The 18760-nt window shown below is 37.6% G+C and overlaps 2 long non-coding RNA genes across 2 annotated transcripts; both read left to right on the plus strand.

Annotated features, from left to right (window-relative positions):
- Positions 1–8841: 8841 nt before the first annotated feature.
- LOC149633139 (uncharacterized) lies at positions 8842–9555 on the plus strand. Its single transcript, XR_016373573.1, has 4 exons — positions 8842–8928; positions 8995–9092; positions 9165–9272; positions 9349–9555. It is a non-coding gene; the product is annotated as an uncharacterized LOC149633139 (long non-coding RNA).
- Positions 9556–9626: 71 nt separating this feature from the next.
- On the plus strand, positions 9627–13102 carry LOC149633140 (uncharacterized). Its single transcript, XR_016373574.1, has 3 exons — positions 9627–9697; positions 9774–9869; positions 12695–13102. It is a non-coding gene; the product is annotated as an uncharacterized LOC149633140 (long non-coding RNA).
- The last annotated feature ends 5658 nt before the right edge of the window (positions 13103–18760 follow it).

Here is an 18760-nt window from a genome sequence, read left to right on the forward strand (position 1 = left end):
TACTTTTTGGTTCACTAGGCTTATGAATTTTTAAAACATGGTTTGAACGACTGAATCTAAGCCTTGGCGACTTTGAAATCTCTAAAGCATGGTTTATACTATAAACAGATAGATATTAGCTTAAGTAATATAGAAGCAGCCAGTTCAAATAATGATATAAAAATTCTTGGAATATTTGAATGAAACAAAGGTTTATAACTACTAAAGGCATCGAAATGACGAGAAATATTTTCATATATTCATTTTATATTATGAAAAATAATAAGGTTTTGTATCAACCGAACTCAATCCCATTCGGCCGACAAAACCTTCACTTTGGCGGATTTACGATTCTGTCCAATGGGACAATCCCATTGCACCGAAACGATCTCACTCGGGTTCTTCCTTATGGACTTTAAATAAATTAAATTAACTTAAATCAATTTAAGGCCTACGTAGAATGAACACTAGATCCTAACATTTTCTGAATTATAAGAACAAAATAATAATATATCAGCAAAATATGACATAATAGAACCAATTGCTAATATTGATTAATTTTTTATGCTAAATTCATCATGAAATTTTTTTAAGCCAGCCCTTTTACTGTACTTGAAGAGTGTAACCGCTCCAAAGAGGAACAGACGTCCTCATAACAAACCAAACCTAACCTAGCCAGTCGTCAAATAGTGGCGTTTCCGAGGCAGTAAAATGTATTTAAAACACTTTCATTGAAAAACTACATTAATAGAAATGAAACTACATAGCATTTTTGGGGTCGCTTATTTCGACAAATAGCGTCGTTTGAATTGAAAATACCAAACCGGCGGTTGGGCTAAATTCATTAAAACATTGGCGGGATTCGGTCTAATAAAATTAAGGAAATATACCTTTAAGCATCACCAGGCGAACTCCTATCGCGGTGCACTAGTATAACAACGGACGCACACACACAGTCAAGCACAGACTGCTTTTCAACTCTTTTTGTATTAGTTTTGAGATTTATAAATATAATTAATATTATATATTTTCTGTAATATTATATATATGCCACTCGCAGAGGATAAAAGGCTCTGTCTAGTACATGAAAGAAAAAAACTATGATATGACATCAGTTAAACTATAACAAGAAATAAATTAAGATTGTTAGATTGGCCGCTTTGAGAAATAAATTTATATACAGCAAAGGTGCTATGTACTAAAATACGACTAATTACGTAACGTATTCAATAGCCTATCCCCACCCCATGTAAAATTTAGAAACACATACTTAAACCCCTCTCTCCGGGATCCGCGTTACGTAATTTGTGAACATACCTCTAAATGCGTAAAATTCTCCTTTGAAGTTTGGGAAGCAACCATTTGTTTCTTTTTTTTTCTTTGTCTATGAAGGGATTTCCACACTAAGCCTGTGGCTTATTTACAGGTGGGTCCCTTTACATTGCATAGAGGGGTGGTGGCTAGCTAACTTAAAGCGCCCTATACTAACTATTATCGTTAACCTCTGCAAGTTTTGAAGAAACCTGCTCTAAGAACAAAAATCGAACCAAATTCACGATATCGCCAGCCAACGTTTTACGCTTTTTGAACATATTATTGGCCAATAAATGGTTCTGATTTTATTCCCAAAAACTTGTAATGATGAAATCCAACCTGATAAATTACAACGTTGAGAGTATCGTTGCTCATATTTCACAGAATTGAAATCGTGGTTGGTAGTAAGGCAAGTGTTGAATGAATTGTTTAATTTTATTTGCAAAATGCGAAAAATCGATAGAGCTCGTTTTTCGATTATTGAACTTCCATGGCAGCTGGACTGTTGTCAATTTACCTTTAAGAAAGAGACGACTTAGTTTATATTGTTAACTTTATTTATGTATTTGTTGTTTTCCATAGTTTCTCAAAGATCATTCACAAAAGACATTTTAAAATTCATAAAAGGTATAAAATGATATATTTCAAAAATGGCTGTTCCTTAAATCAGCATTTCCCAGTAAAACAACCGCGATTGTTCAGAACTGTTATTTTAGAAATAGCGACTGGAGTATGGGAAATAGCAGTTAAACTTGAGTCATGTTCAATTCTTAACCCTTAAGTTTACCTTACCTTAAAACTCGATCATCATACGCTAACCTGACCTAATATTATTGGAGTTCAAACCAAAAACCCTAATATAATTTTATACTATTGGGGTTCAAATAACAAAAGCTAAGCTGACGATTAGTATTGGGGGTTCAAATAACCAAACCTAACCTAATATGACTATTACTCCTGGGGCTCTAAGTAAAAAACCTAATCGGACCTCATACTATGGTTTTCAAATAACAAAACTTAACCTGTCGTAATACTATTGAGGTTTAAATAACAAAACCTTTAACATCCAAGTTATAAAAATCGAACTTTTTCCTAACTTAATTAACCTCACCTGACCTAGTACTATTTGAGTTAAAATAACACAGCCTACACCATCATAAACGACTACCGTTTTATACAACGCTTTTGTACAAGTTTATGTATATTTTCTATTTTCTGCCATTTTTTCCTATTAGAACTAGATTAACAAAATAGGACTCCCTAGATAGTATGACTTCACAAAATTATTTTAAAATTAAAAAGGACATGCTTTCGCTACCATAACGGAAATAGAAAATACCCCCGGTAATGAGGTCACAAAATATTACCTCAAATAGGTCGACAGTGCTCTCATTAGAGAGTAAGGATGTCCCTATAAACCCAAACATTTTACCCCCCTTCTTTCCCCCCTTTGGAGGGAGGGGTAAAATTTTTGGGTTTAGAGAGACATCCGTGGGTTTGGGGGGAGATGGGGGGGAATTGATGACGTCACGGGATGGTGTTGGCGGGAAATTTGAATTGTTGAGCCACCTGGTGGTGGTTTTCTTGATGACGTCATGGCTAATTTTTGATGAAGTAACGTGGCTGATACCTGTAGGGATAGGCTTATGCTAGGCTTATGCTATTGTAGATCCTGAAAGATAGGCTTATGCTAGGTTATTCTAGGCTTATTATTATTATGAATCGGATTTTAAATCAAAAACATTTAATTAGCGTGATAATAACATACATAATTAAGTTAAATTAATAATAAATTAGTTAAATATTTAAAAAAAACCTCCTCTTAAACTTGATTCAAGCCGTATCTGAAGATGTTTTTTTTTCTATACCGGACTAATAAAGCGCCGTTGGTAGGAAGTCGAACCCTGGAATGGAAACAACACAGAGCTGGACGCATTACCACCAGGCAACCACACGGTTTGTTAATAAGCTCCTTTTACACTTTTTTAGTCGCCGTATATGATTTTGAAATTGTTTACCAATTTTCAGATCGTTAATTTTTCGATTTGCGGTAAAAGCTTTTAGGAAAGCTTTCGTACTTTTCTTCTTACTTCTATGAATAAGAAAGAGGGCGCTATACTGCCCGCAGACGCTACTTTCTATCCTCTGAAGATGTCGCTTACCAAAAGTCCCTTTTCTGCAGTTTAAAGATAAAAATCTTCTTATACTAGGCAGAAATGGTGGCAAACCCTAGCTATCGAAATAGTACCCTACACGAGCTCCGTCTATGAAGACCGATACCCAGTGAGACCCCTTTTCATAGTGCTGATCTAAATTTATAATTAACGATGCGGGATATCTGGTAACCTTAGGTAACCTATTTGATGCGAAAACACTCAAAAAGTTGGCCGTATCTGATAAAGCGAGAATCAAGTCTACGGTGGTAGTTGCTGACATTTTAATAATCTACAATTACGTTTCTATTTTTATCGATTTGAATCAAGCTTTGAAATTCGGCGTATACAATGCAGACTGCGGCTTCGGGCAAAGGTTTAGCGAATCCCATGTCCAATCTTAATTGTCCTTGCTTAACGGGGTTCCAGTGGTTTGTTTCTCTAGCCGATAGGTCCGGTGTCAGATCAAAAGCGTAGAGAGTTAACCCGTTGGCAAACTCGTTGGGAGTAATATCGTTACCGTCGTCTTTATAATGAATACCCGTGCCCTCGAACAACGTTTGATAAGCTTGTATATACAAGTTTTTACCGAAATCAGGTGTCAACGGTTTCGAGGGTATTTATTCGTTATCGAGGTACAGAGACAAAAAATTGAAATCCCAAGTTTTAAAATTAAAGGGATTCAGAATGTAACTGCCCTTGAACGCCGCGTTGGAGACTATTCCAATAATGACGCGATTAGGCTGAGGGCCTAGATATATATTGTTAAAACTCTCGGTGCTACTTCCGGTAGAGAAAGTTTTAGTTTTAAGTTCGGTGCGCGTAAAATTATATTTGGCAGTACCGTTATTAAGCGCTGCTTCACGCACCAGTATCTTGACTTTACAGTTTTTGAGAGTGGCTGTTTCTTGGCACATTATGGCAAACTCGTCCTTGTTGCGAGTAAACATGACTTTAAGGTCCACCCCGTGTTTTTTCTCTATTTACTTATTTCTTCTTCTTCTCTGACCTTTACCACCAACGTTATCATTAAGCTGACAAACGTTCCTGACCTACGTATATTAATAGAGATGTTTTCTCTATTTTCAACAAAGTCTTTCCAAAAAATGCCTATTTCTCCTCCTTAGAAAAAACTTGAAAACTTTCTTTTATGGGATCAAATAGTGGTTACTCGTCAACATAATAAACCCTACTAATCTATCTTAAAGTTAAAAGTAAAGAGATGCTGTTGTTACTCGGAATCCTTTCGAACATTCATTCATGTCAACATAAATCTCAACCCCATCCTTTTTTTCTTCTACTGGTCCTTTTTCTATCACCTAAATAAACTCCATCGGTGGTCAAAAAGATCACACGATTTTGGACCCTCTTTTACTATCCCTCTTTTTAAACTAATATAAAGAGAATTAGGACCTATTTTTTTGACCATATTTCGAAACTTGACCCAACTCAAGTTACAACTAAGTATTAGGAAAAATAAGTACTATGGCTAACAACGGGCTATGTTCCGCGGGACCAAATTGGTAAGTAACAAAATGAAATATTTTTTTAGGTATAACATTTAAATTAATTTGTACTATATCTCTCGTAGTCTTTTGCATGGTGGTGACACACCATTTTCCCCCCTTGACTTTCCAAGAATATCAAAACTTGGCCCCTTTTGAAAACTTCGAAGTGCCTTCTCCCCCTCTTCTCCAGATTCCCCTGGACCAACATTAGAAACTTTAAATTGCCACTCTGAGATGTATCCATTTCTTTTTCATTTATCTTAAAGGGGATATATACCCTTAAAGTTGAGTATTTTTTACACTAGATGTCTCAGGCAACCTTTTCATTTGAGGCAGCCATTTTGTATGTACATACCGCCTGATTGGCTATTAAAGTTTGACTGACACTTAATCTTGTAAATCTGTATTTCTTCCGTTTGACTTAAAATTTCTAAAATTTCAGCTTGTTAATTACTATTTAAATTTTTTATAAACTTTGAAGTAAAAGGATAGGGCTTCATTTGGACCAAACAAATGACCACTAACTAATGTGCCACTTGCTAGAAAAAGTAATATTGTATGAGTTTGATTAAATACTTGATTTTGCCTGGTTTTGTTAATAAAAAAATCCCTAAGATTACAACCACCGTGTTCACATTGGTGAACATTTTTCTAAATGGGGCCATGAGAGGGACAGACTTGGCTTTTCAAATGAAAAGTTTGCTTAAGTTCTGCTACACAATTTGTATGTCAATAGAAAGCACCCTTTTTTTTGTTCCTTTCAAGTGACGAGCTTAGTTTGTTTTTATAATTTTTGTTATATTAGTTTAAGTTTGTCTGTTAAGAGTGCTTTGGTTCACACATCGGCCCAAACTGTTCCGCAAGCTGCAACCAAAGCAACGCAAACCACAGGGTTTGTGAACCGCTAGTGGCTCCAGCATACACCCTTGATTCTTGTATGCAAACAGATAATGTGGGATATTTTGATGCATCTACAAGCACTGACCAAACATATATGAAGCATCAGGTTTCAAAAACATACTTAATTTATTCTGAAGGTATGCTTGTTTGTTGATACTAACCAAAACAAACCTATTTCTGAAAATATTCGATTATATAAAGCAAATCCCAAACCATCACCATGCTCGCAAATAAAATATGGCCTTCCCATTGAATCACCTATGGGGTCAACTCCTGCCCCAAGGAAACCAAATAGACTTTTCTCTACTCCAAAAGAGAAAAGATGTAGAGTAAATTTAGATGAGCTTTGGCAGTCACCTGTATAATTATAAATTTACATAAATGAAACCCTTTAGTAGAAGCTTTACACTTTATAAATTTTTTTAGAATGGTTAAGGCAATTTTTGAGGATAAGCCAAGTATGCTAGAACCTGTAACTGAAGTCCCATGTGAAGAAGATGAAGAGTAAGCTCATATTTGTAAATTTGGTTTGAAATCCAACTAAATAGTTCTATCCCATAATAAGACGCCAAAATGATGATGACCCCCTAAATTTCACTAATGAATTCACTGAAGAGGAAGAAACCCATAATGTAATGATATTCAAAGATACTATTTACATATGCCAGATAGTTTGTTTATTTGGTCTTTTTATTGGAAGGGGGAAATGACAAGTGATGAAGAAAATGATGAGTTATTAGATGGTTTAATCATAGTTTCAGATGAAAATGTAAAAATGTGTTACGTTATTTGATTTCAGTTCAATTAATAAATCAGTTTTTACATTCTAAAGGAACCAGCAGACGTAAGGAACGCAGACTCATTCACAGAAGAAATCCTGAATTCAAACCTGGCTATTGTTAATTTGAAAAACTTGAGTGCCCTTGTAGAAAAGGCTTATGGCAAAATAATTCAAAATTTTAACTGCAGAGAGCCGTTAATTTATAAGAAAAAAGGGGAAGGGAGCGCTATTATATATTCTTGGTGTTGCGCTAGAAATCAGGGCCCTCGTCACACCAAGGTAAATTGTCCAACAATAAATTGATGTTAAAATACTAGATTTAATAGTTTTAGTGATATGATTTTAATTACAGGAAAAGTGGTCTACCCAACCCCTTTTCACGGAATTCGGTCTGGCAATTTTCTGCTCTCAAGCAGTATTCCACTCTCTGGAAATATGTACGGCAAAATTGCCAAATTGATGAATGTTGCCAAAGTCAAATTTTTTGGGAAAGACACATACTACAGGTTTGTACTTGTAAATCTAGATGTTTTCCTGGACAACTACAATGCATAAATTTTTCATTTACGTAGATTTCAAAAGCATCTCATAATCCCAGCTGTTGATCGGTTTTATACTGAGATGCAAAAACACAATTTCCAACTTGTGTCTGGGAAAACTTTGGTTTTAGCTGGTGATGGGAGAAATGATTCACCTGGGCACACTGCCATGTACTGCACGAACAGTTTAGCAGATTGCGAAACAAAAAAAATTCTAAGTTTTTGTAATCGAGATGTACGCCACGCAGATGGTAAAAGTACAAACATGGAAATTAAGGGTTTGAAGATTGCTGCCCACACTGTTAAAAAAAAAGGTATTTTGAAGGTACTAGAAAATACCCCCGGGACCTTTTTAGTACCCATGAACGTATTTTATTAGTTGTCTCACAGTGCGGGTATTAAATGATTTCGAAAAAGGTATTTCGGGAAAATAAGGTATGTAATGAAACCTTTTAGAGTTTCAGCGCTTCTGGCGGTATTTTATCGTACCCTGGATGTAGAAAAGGACTTAACAGATCCCTTTAGAGGGATTTTTTAGCTCCGGTCTGCTGATTATTTCTAACACTACTAGAGTAAAGTATAATACATGATATAATACTTCTAGTCCAAATTCTCTAACACTGCTCACTTCACCATTAGCACTAGTAATGACAGCGCAGAAGGAATCGCTGTTGGAATATTATATATAAGCATAAAGAAAAGTTTCGGTTAGGTTTAGTTTTAGGTCTTCCACCTAATAGGGTAGTGGTTTTCTACCCGAGATTTAAATTTCAATCGCAAGCATCCTTGCTAGTGGTTTTTCTTAAATATTTAAATAGATATAATTAATATTAATTATTTTCTTCTACAGTTATGTACATTAGCATACGTTACATCATTTAAATTTCGTACAATTAAAATATAAGGTATACATAATTAATATGAAGATTTGAATCCGAGCGTACGCCTTCAGTCGCCATTCAGAAAATATCCATGTATATGTGACCCTCAATTACTATTTTGATGTAACAGTGCCACACCTTCCTTAACAAGGGGTAAGCAAAACTTGGGCAAATCTATAGCGGTTGATCCCTTGCTTACTTTCATGATCCTGTAAGCCTACAGCACAGACACTAAAAGGCGAGATGGATGACAAAAATTTACACTCGTGCTGCGAGCCTACAGACACTAAAAGGCGAGAAGGAAGGGAAAATTTTACCCTCGCGTCTTTCCGTCTCAGTAACATAGAAGTGGTCTATTGCTTACCTTGTCTAAGAATGATTCAAGCCCGTGGTAATTAAGGAAAAGCTTACCAGTTTCAAATGTGCCGCCTATATTTCTGATGGCGCGAAAATATAATTTAGTTCTGTTTGTGGGTTTTATTTGACACCTAATTCGGTATCTCAAAATACCTTTAAAAGTATATTTTCGAACCTTTCTGAGTATTAACAGGTACCCCTTTCGGTAATAAGGAGTACCTTTCAAAATTTTAAAGTATTATTCTGACCTTTGTTGCCTTGTTCGGGTTTAAATGATACCTATTTCGGTATCACAAAATACCTTGATAAAGAGGTATTTTAGAGTACCTTTACACAACGGTATTTTGTAGTACCTTTATAGGTACGTCTGGAGATGCATCGAAAAATTCCTTTAAAGGTTCTAGACAGTACGGTTATTTTTTACAGTGCAGGAAATAACCACGGCTGGGGAAATTTTTAATTTCCAAGTATCAGAATTGGTGACTGATGGCCATGTCCAAACGGAAGCTGCTATGAGTAACTATTCATGTTTATGTATTAATTTTAAAAGTAACTAAACCAAACATTCTCATGATAATTCAGAGAGAAATGGAACAACAAATGGTGTATTTCCATTTGAAGTGAAGCACTCTTTTGATGTTTGGCATGGTGGGAAACTTCTTCTAAAAGAAATATTGGAGGTAATAATTTTCAGAAACACGTGCATTTTTATGACTGATAATTGAAAGAGCTTCATTTCTACAAAATGAAAGCGATCTCAAACTAAAGGTAATGGGGATCTGGCGCATTGGGCTCCGCAGCTAAGGAACCATTTCTGGTACTGCAGCAAAGTTTGTGAGGGGGATGAAATGGATATAAAGGTAAATAATAAAGAATAATATATTACAAGGTTTATTTCTCGAGTTTCGATCAATTTTCACCTTATTTAAATAAAAGGAGCTTTGGTCAAGCAGTTTATACCATGTTGCAAACATACACGAGTGGTTAATTCCCAAAGCTTGAAAAAATGTTTGTGACCATGACGAACTTACTGAAGAACAGTTAAAAAGTCACCCTTGGCTGGAGGAAGGCAGCAAACCTTTCAATGCTTTGAGGAGTATTGTAATGAATGATCGGCGAATGGATCGCATGAATTACTATGTGAAATTTTTGGTATACTTTTGCATTGGTGAAAAGAGAGACAATTTTAATTTATGTTTTGTTCTCATACTCAAAGGCACACAGGATTCCTTGAAAACTATCATAGTTTAATTTTATCCTATGCCAGCAAAAGATTTGCTCTAAGGTTATATCTGATTGCTATAATGTTTAAATATTTTTCATTGTAATGTAACTAATGTTTCGTTTCTCATTTCAATTAGTTTTGATGCATATGACATGCGCATAAAGCTTGCAGTCATAGACCATAATCATCATGTTGGTAGACCCCCAGTACTTGGTGAAAATGGAGAACAATGGTAATTTAGTCTTACCCTTACCACTAATAGAACCAAGAGGAAATGTCTTAGGGAGTAGAGGGCTGCAAAATGAAAAAAGTCATTCCCAAAGCCTGCCAACTCCAATGGTAAAATTTTCACAAACGCCACTGCCACCCTAACGCCATTGTTATATTTTCAACTCCTCCCTAACGCCACACTAAGGTTCATTTCATTTTTGAATGCCTGCCAAAGCCAATTGTGAAGTTTCATACGAATTCCAATCCCTGCCAAAGCCCATTGACAGATTTAAAAAGCTTTCCAATCCCTGCCTAAGCCAATTGATAAATTCAATAATCTTTCCAATCCCTGCCGAAGCCAACGTGAAAATCGACAATTTTTCCAATCCCTGCCAAAGCCAATGAGAAATTCGACAAGTTTTCTAATCCCTGCCAAAGCCAATGAGAAATCCGACAAGTTTTCTAATCCTTGACAAAGCTAATGAGATATCCGACAAGTTTTCATCCCTGCCAAAGCCAATGAGAGCTCCAACAAACTGTCCTACTCCAAACAAAAGTATTTAACCTAACCAATTTTCGTTTATATTTACCCCAACGTTTCCCAGCTGGCCGTGTGGTATATTATGAACTTATATGTTATGAAGGTTTCCAACGTTATCCCACTGCATTTTTTCAATTATTTTTCTTATAAACTCGATAATTGTTTATAATTGTAGTTTTCCTTTTTAAGTTTAATCTAAAAGGCGACGGAAAAATTATGACTCGCGAACTTAAAAAGAACAAATAGTTTTTGTCTCGTTTTCTCTCGCACAGCAATGAATTTGTGATTTTTGCGGAGGGAGGGCTGTACCAGCCGCGACCGTCACGTGCCGTCTGTGTGGGGTTGAACATCATGCATCCCGCTGGCGCCAAAACAAATGCGTGGGAAATTCAAAGAGGAAAAACTGAATAATATCACTAATGCCACCCAAGTCCGGTTGAATAAATTACGGCTGGCTCTCAATGCCACCAACTCCTTTTGGATACTATAAATGCCAACGCCAGCCAAAGCCACCTGAACCCAACAATAAGCCAGTCCCGACCGACTTCCGTATACGTTTTCGAAATATTTCCACTCCCTCCCGACTCCGTTCCATTTCAGGGGTAATATTTCCAAAGCCACCCAAAGCCAAATTATTTATTTTACCCAACTCCAACTCCGACCAAAAATGAGGGAGTCCCTTGGCTTTCTATGGAGTTGGAGTTCTCCCAAAGCCTTTGCAGTCCTCTATTAGGGAGGGTGTCTGTGTCACACCCACATGCCAATAAATTAATCCCCCTTATAACCCCTCACCCCTTAGACGGATTTACAATTCCAGTAAAATTTAAGGGCCCAAGGACCTGTCCCTGCGCAGGACGCATACACAATTTGGAGAGAGAAGCTCGGATAGAGACAAGGGAAGCGCCAGGAAGAGAGAGAACTACCTGCCTTGTGTATAAGTGGGAGGGGGAAAAAGAGAATTGGGGCGATTTGTTGAGAGAGATAGAAGCGAAGGGAAACTGCCTGCAGCGTATATAAGTGAGATGGGGAAGAGGGAGAGGGGGCGTCCCGCTCGGAGAGGAGAGAGGTAAGAAAGGTAGTTTAAACAGGGCCGCGGACTTTTTGAGTGAAGAAAACAAGATGATAATTTTAGTGCACTTAGTGCCAGTGATACATCAAATTATGCTGGATGGTTAGGTTCGTTTTCTATAATAGAGGGGACAGTTCATAGTGCCTTCTGGTTTAGGGGATCCAGGAAATTATTTTTAGGTACATATTTTGATTCATATGGTTTTTAAAAATATTCTTTAGTGGGGTTCACAATTTAGTTTTATTAATATTATTTGAAATATGAAATCATTAGAATGAATACCTAGAGAAATACAGGAGGCGATTGCGTTTCAGAAATGTTTTTAGTTGTACGATTTATTTAATGATGCCTTAGGGAGACCAACTATATGGGGGACACGTGAGCCTTGTAAAATTACTATTAAGGCCCGGCCTTGGGCCATCTTGTTACCTTGGGAATGGTTTGGCTTAAAAATCTACGAAAATTGTGAAAACCTGGAAAAGAAATTCCCTACCCCAAAGAGGAGAGAGAGAGAGTAGTAGTAGTAATAGTTAGTATAGGGCGCTGTCGGTTAGCTGTGGCATAGGGCTAGCCACCACCCCTCTATGCAATGTAAAGGCGTTAGATAAGTGGCAATTAGTCGCAAGATGACTTGGTCCAATTAGCTAGCTGAACTTTAAAGAATGAGATAGAAACGCGCTTTATAAAATCCCTGAAAAAAAACTAGTTTGGTAGGTTGTTTGAGGACGCTGATTCTTTGCACCTGGGGGTCGGACCTCCTCCTCTTGTCTCTGTCATCCCCTATGTCAACTATGCGCCGCGCCAGAAAGCTGAGGCACCGAGGCGTATATTTACCCCCTTTTCTCACCCATGGATCACAGCTGATTCTCTCCTCTTTGTTTACACATGAGGGATGGAATTTTGGCTCTTTCTTTTCTTATCTGCGGAGAGTTTCTGAAGCAACATAATTTCGAGGGGCTATTAACTCTTAAGAATGCCTGTAAATCGATAATAATCACAAGGGTTTGACTTTTGGAGTAGTCAAGTGATGACTTTTGTCAGTGTACTACTATTATGAGTGACTGGCCCCTCGGATTTTGCGTCGGTTTTAAACTCTTAATGTGTAAGGATGTACAGTAAAGGCAGGCCCCAGCTTTGTCTATATTAAGCTGTAAGGGGAAATTCCATGGGATACACTAGTTTACTAGTTACTCTCAACCGCTTACATACTATTAGTGACACACATGGTTTTTATTAGTTTTACTCAAGAATTCAATAAACGATCAAAAACTTGGTATGCGAGACCCATATTGCAGCAGAAGACCTATGCATATTTGCAACAATTACTGAAATTAATTTTTGGTGAAAGATCAAACTTTGAGGTATGTTTGAATCCAGTTACTAGTGGGGAGAATAAAGGAAATTTTTATGATGGGGTACCCATTTCAACTTTTCATGGAACTGCAAAAGGTTTACAGGTCAGGTTTAGTAATTAAATTTTATATTACAGGGAAGTTTTAAAAAAAACTGAGCTGGGCCAAGATCATCCCCTTCGTATACACAAAAACAGATGCATGATAAATGCACCAAGCAAAGAAGAATTGATACTTTTGCATGAAAGTAGATTCAAATGAAAATAAATGATCCCATAAGTTCTTCAACATATCCCACTATGTCTAATCTCCCTTGTCATTCCACCTACCAAGAGAGGGGTACAGTATATAGCCAGCTTTGAAACAGCTACAGGTGTTTCCACCCCCCCTTTCCCGAAATAGGGGACTTTATAGAGCTATCTCAGTTCTCAGTTGTGAAGTCAGTGCCTAGGTAAAATTTCAGGCTTAGCTTGACATTGCGGGCGGGTTGTAAGGGCTCCATTCAGTCCAAGCAATAGGGTTGAACGCAGGATGGCTATTGAACTGATCTCCTGCCTTTCAGATATTGCTCCCCAGGGACCTCTATTTCTGTAAAATAAGTACATAGGGATTTACCAGGATGGCTGGCGCCAGGGTTGGAAAATTTCAAATTTTATCTGAAATTCTCCAACCCAAACAAAACAGAACGCTCTCCCCCTTGCTTTTTTATTTTGCTAATGGAATAGTGGAAAATTTCTAAATTGTCAGCATTCACTTTCAGCAAAGAGCTTGAGTTGTAAAGTGGTTGGTAGATAGGTTTTCCTTAAATTTTACTACTTTACTTTTTTATTTTCTATAATGAATTTAAATGAAGTTAATTCGTGGGATGCCACTAATGTGTGTAACTGTAAGTCGTTATGCCTATCCAAAAAATGTACATGCAAAAAGGTTAGTAAGATCTGTTCAGAACTATGTGGCTGCGGCGTCGCTGGGGGAAACAGCCAAGTTGTTTAAATAAGTCCAAATCTAAGGAACCTTGGTGATCCCGCTGTAATGAGCCTGAGATGGCTGACATTGTCTTGGAGGATGAAGATGAACCCCAATACTGTCCATCCGAAACAGAAATTTCTTCGGAAGATGATGGCATTGACGACGTTAGATTAAATTGGATTATTATGCATAGCAAATGTGTAAGTAAAAAATTAGTAATATCTTGTGTTTTTAGGTTGATTAAAATGATGAGCTTCCTAGGCAAAAATTTAAAATTACAGTAGTTGTGTGAATTTTATGTATTGGATAATGGTAGTGGAGTTTTTTTTCCTTATTTATATACATCCTTGTTACTAGAAAAATGCCTTGGATAGTCAAAAGCCCAGCATCGCTAAACGTGGGCGAAGGCTTTTCATAAAATGGCTCAAAACGAAGAGGGTATGGCACAAACAGTGGCCCAAGTTGATGAAAACCTGAAGGTACTGAATATATTTAACAAGATTTTCTTTCACTTTTACTCATAATGAAGCCCATTATTTGAATTTTATGATGGCGTAATCTCGCGTATAGAGGGGATATAAAGGGAAAGTAAATGCTACTAGCTGTATAAATGAAAGTTTAGCGCCATTGGCGACGCCTGTGAGAAAACACTAACTTTATGGAGAGAGGTTTGCTTCAGAGAAATGTTTCAAGGGGGCAGATGAGATTGTCAAAAATTACCTACTTTAGTAACCAAAATATTCTGTGAAGAGTAGGTTATAATATTACACAATTCTTTTGGGAAATTATCAACGGTCTGTATAGACGCACACTGGAGGAGTTTGCCCTTCAATTATCAAAGATGGTGCCAGAATCCACTTCATTTTTAAATAAGAGTAATACAATGTTATTATTTCTAGAAGACAATCAACTAAAGCCCAATTTTTAAGTTTTTACGTGAATTTTTTTATAGTCCTTAATCCAGAAGAATCTGAAGATTTATATGGATATACCAAAGACTCTGGCGAATCTATGGCCTGCCAATTAGCTTGTGCACCCAAGCCAATTAATGGCCTTGCTGCTCGAGATGGCGGCAAAGGAAGGAGGTCGGAGAGAACATCTGTCCGAGTGAAGGCCCCAACTAAATCGGATAAACCAACTGAAGACAGGTGGTGTGTTTGTGGGAATTTCCGCAATATGCCGCTGGCGGAAGAAAATGTTCGTTGGGGCCATGTAGCAAATTGTATTTCATACAGTTTTCAGTTCCAAATGCTGTGTTTGGAACCGATTGTTATAATTTTAATGATGCGCCTAATCTACCAGTATTATCGCCATCGTAATGGGGAATGACAATTAACGGTTTGGGGCGTAATTCAACTTCGCTTTAGTATGGCTATTTGGGAGTTGGCAATAGGCGCGTGCTACCATATTGCTGCGCTACACGTATACGGACAGAATTCCTTTCTGTAGATGGCCTCTGCCAAGGGTTTTTGAATGGAGTACTATTTGACGTGGGATTCTTAGTCAAACTCGTTCATTAAACTTTAGACATAGCTTTGAATCCTTGTTTTATTTGTGGCACCTCTAGTAGGGGTTAACCTTCTTGACTTTTCTTGACCAGCAGCCGTATTATGCTGAAAAAGTATGCTCCTCCCCCAGATTGGTCGGTCAGGATCGTTGGTTGGATATTCTGCTGATGACGCCATTTCGACCTAGGGGTGGGGATTGGATGTCCATATGGGCAGGACCTGAACATTCTGCTTTAGTTCAGTTCTTTAAGTAATCGAAACTATATTTTGGTGGAAGGCCAGTTAACACAACTTGAAAGTGTATTGAACTATTAAAGGTCAGTACAAGACACCTTTGACCTTACTGTTCAGTGTACCGTGTCATCTAGCGCCGAAACCCCTAATCAAACTTGAACAAATTCACGAATTTTCATTTCGATCGTTTTTACTGCACGAAATAAGGTAGTGTAATAATGATGATTGTAATCGTTTTGTTTTCCCTTGTCATGTTTGTAATTTGTCAAATGCAAAAATAAATGAAATTGTTAAATAGGAAATTAATGAAACTGTTATCAAGGTTGATACATTTTACTCCATCTTACACGATGGCAGTTATATGTTCATTCATTCTAGTTTTGCTAATATTCGTTTCTAATTAGTAAGCCATATAGCTTAAGAAATGCCACCGAAACTGAGGAAGGGTCCATATTCTGATGACGAGATGGAATGTCTTGTCTCCCAACTTGAGGCAGTGCCCTCGTTACTAAATAATCAGTACGGGAAATCCCAAGAGAAGAGGCGCAAAATGTGGCAAACGATTGCTGATCGTGTGAACCACATCAGTGGTCAACAGCGCACTGGCGAAGAAATAGGAAAGAAGTGGGCTGCTTAAAAGAGTTACTTAAAAAATAAAGTGGCTACAATAGCCTCGGAAACGAAAAAGACTGGGGGAGGAAGCAATCGTGCCAGCGAGCTCAAACCCATTGAGTCTCGTTTGGCTGCATTGATTCCTAGGGCCTCCATTTCTGGGATAGCCGGAGGCTACGAACTTTCAGATGTACCCTCTCTTCCAGGACCTTCGTCAGCGCCACAATTTTGAACCTCCGGTAGTGACAAAATGGCGTACACTAATGCAGAATATGCAGGTATGCATCTTATGTATGGACTTGTGCGGGGTAATTCTATGGAGGCACGGAGACAATATCAGTAACAACTTTCGCAACGTGGCGTACCGGATAGACAAATATTCGAGGCTGTTGATCGGCGCTTGAGGGACACGGGTCAACTACAACTACGAAATGATCGGGAACGAGATCTTCAAGAAGGCATAGAGGACATCGAAGAAGACGTTCTTACCTTGTTCGAGGATGACCCATCAACCAGACAAGTTGGACGACGGTTAGGCGTCAATCACGTCTTAGTATGGAAAATTCTAAAAGGGCATCAGTTTCACCCTATCACATTCAGAAGGTGCAAGCTCTTAACCCTGAAGATTATCCTAGACGCCTAGACTTTTGCCGGTGGTTTGTGGCTAGAGTTGAAGATCATCTGATCCCACGCGCTCTTTTGATACCGATGAGGCATCTTTCTACAGTGATGGTATTATGAACTATCCCAACGACCATGAATGGCGTCAGATAAACCCACATGCAACAACTGTTAGGAGTCACCAAGTTCAGTTTAGTTTATATGTGTGGTGCGGAATTGTCGGCTCACATTTATTAGGGCCTCATTTTCTAACACCCAGACTAAATGGCGAGGCATATCTTGAGACTTTACTGCAACTACTTGAGGACATACTGTTAGCATTGCTACGTGACATGTGGTTTATGCACAATGGGGCACCCCCAAACTTCAGCCGTATGGTTCGAGAACATCTAGACGCTACATTTCCTTTGAGGTGGATTAGACGACGAGGACCAGTTGCGTGGCCGGCAAGATCTCCCGAGTTGAATCCATGTGATTTCTACCTTTGGTGTCATCTCAAGGACTTGGTGTACAAGAGTGAAGTCCGTGATGTGGACGACTTGAAGGGTGTGAAACAATCCGAAACACACCAGGCATCTTTCAACATGTCCAAGAATCGTTCGTTAGACGGGCACATGTTTGCATTAATGCAAATGGTAGGAATTTTTAACAATACCTCTAAAACTGCTGCTAACTGTGTACATGTACGAATAAATGATACATTAACTGGAAACTGCTTTGTTTGTCGTTCTGAACCTACTTTTATTGCCCAGTCCTTGCACACTCCTACCTTTAATAATACGCTTCTACTGGAAAATGGCTCATTAGAATTCTAAGATGGGAGTATATTGGAATTTTCTAAACAAGATAAGGAAGCTGATATGTCTTAATCCAATTAGTGAAATTTCACGTTTTGGGGGTCAATGTTTGGGGGCCCGTACCTCCGAAACTAAGCGTTGTAGACCCATGTTCCTTGACTCTTTTCACTCAGTTTCACCCGAAGAACACACCTTCTAATTTATGACATGCTTATCAGAAACACCCTATATAGCCACAATGTGATTTTGATAAATAATGCATTATTTACAAATTTTCGGATGAAGTATTAAAAATTCCAAGCTCTATCCGCAATTTGTTAAACTTTAAACATATACAGGTTGTCCCAAAAAGGGTCTTAATTGCAATAAAGATAAGGTAATTGTGATTTTAAATGGTGCATATAGCAGTTGCATAAAAAGTGCTTCCCGCGATGATAGTAATCTAGTCTAATCATATAATCATATAATCAGTATTAATCTATGTAAAAATGTAATAATCTCTACAAGTTTGTACCGTAAATAACGAAAGCACTTTCCTAGATTATTCAGACTGCGTAACCATTTCACCAATAAGCCCTATCACATTAAAATACCAAGTTTACTTAACTGTCTTTTAACAATGTCTTACAGCAACACAACACAACATTACTAAAATTTTTAATAATTATGCAAGATACTTAACAACTTTTTAATAACACATGTATATTAAATATTACTACAATTGTTAATCATTATGCAAGTTACTAAACCATTTTTAATAACACATGTATATTGCTACAATTATTAATCATTGTGCAAATTACTTAACAATTTTTACTTTTGCACGCCATCTATTGATGGCGTCAAAAGTTATATATTTATAAACGGAAGACTTAAGGGGGGTTTTCAAAGGCGCGTGTTGAGGAATATCTGGAGCTTGAAGCAGGTTGGGCGATTTTTTTCCCTCGCTATAAAATTCATGCTCATATCGCTAGCTTTTCACTCCCGCTATGATTTTGAACAACTGTTTTCATTTGCGCACCATCTAATTTGGGAGTCAAAGGTTGTAGCAAAGCAAACTTGCAATGGCGGTGATAAAGAGTCGACGTCGTCGCTTCATAATTCGTAAGAAGATTTTAACAATGCAAAATTATGGGACCGGAAAAAGGATGCACCGAAAGAAACGCTGGTGGGTCCACCCTATATGGCGTGACAGAAAGAATGAAGGGGA

Source organism: Phalangium opilio, unplaced genomic scaffold (assembly GCF_054372755.1).
Source record: "Phalangium opilio isolate 3A_F unplaced genomic scaffold, DU_Popi_V2 ptg000098l_1, whole genome shotgun sequence".
Taxonomy (NCBI): domain Eukaryota; kingdom Metazoa; phylum Arthropoda; class Arachnida; order Opiliones; family Phalangiidae; genus Phalangium; species Phalangium opilio.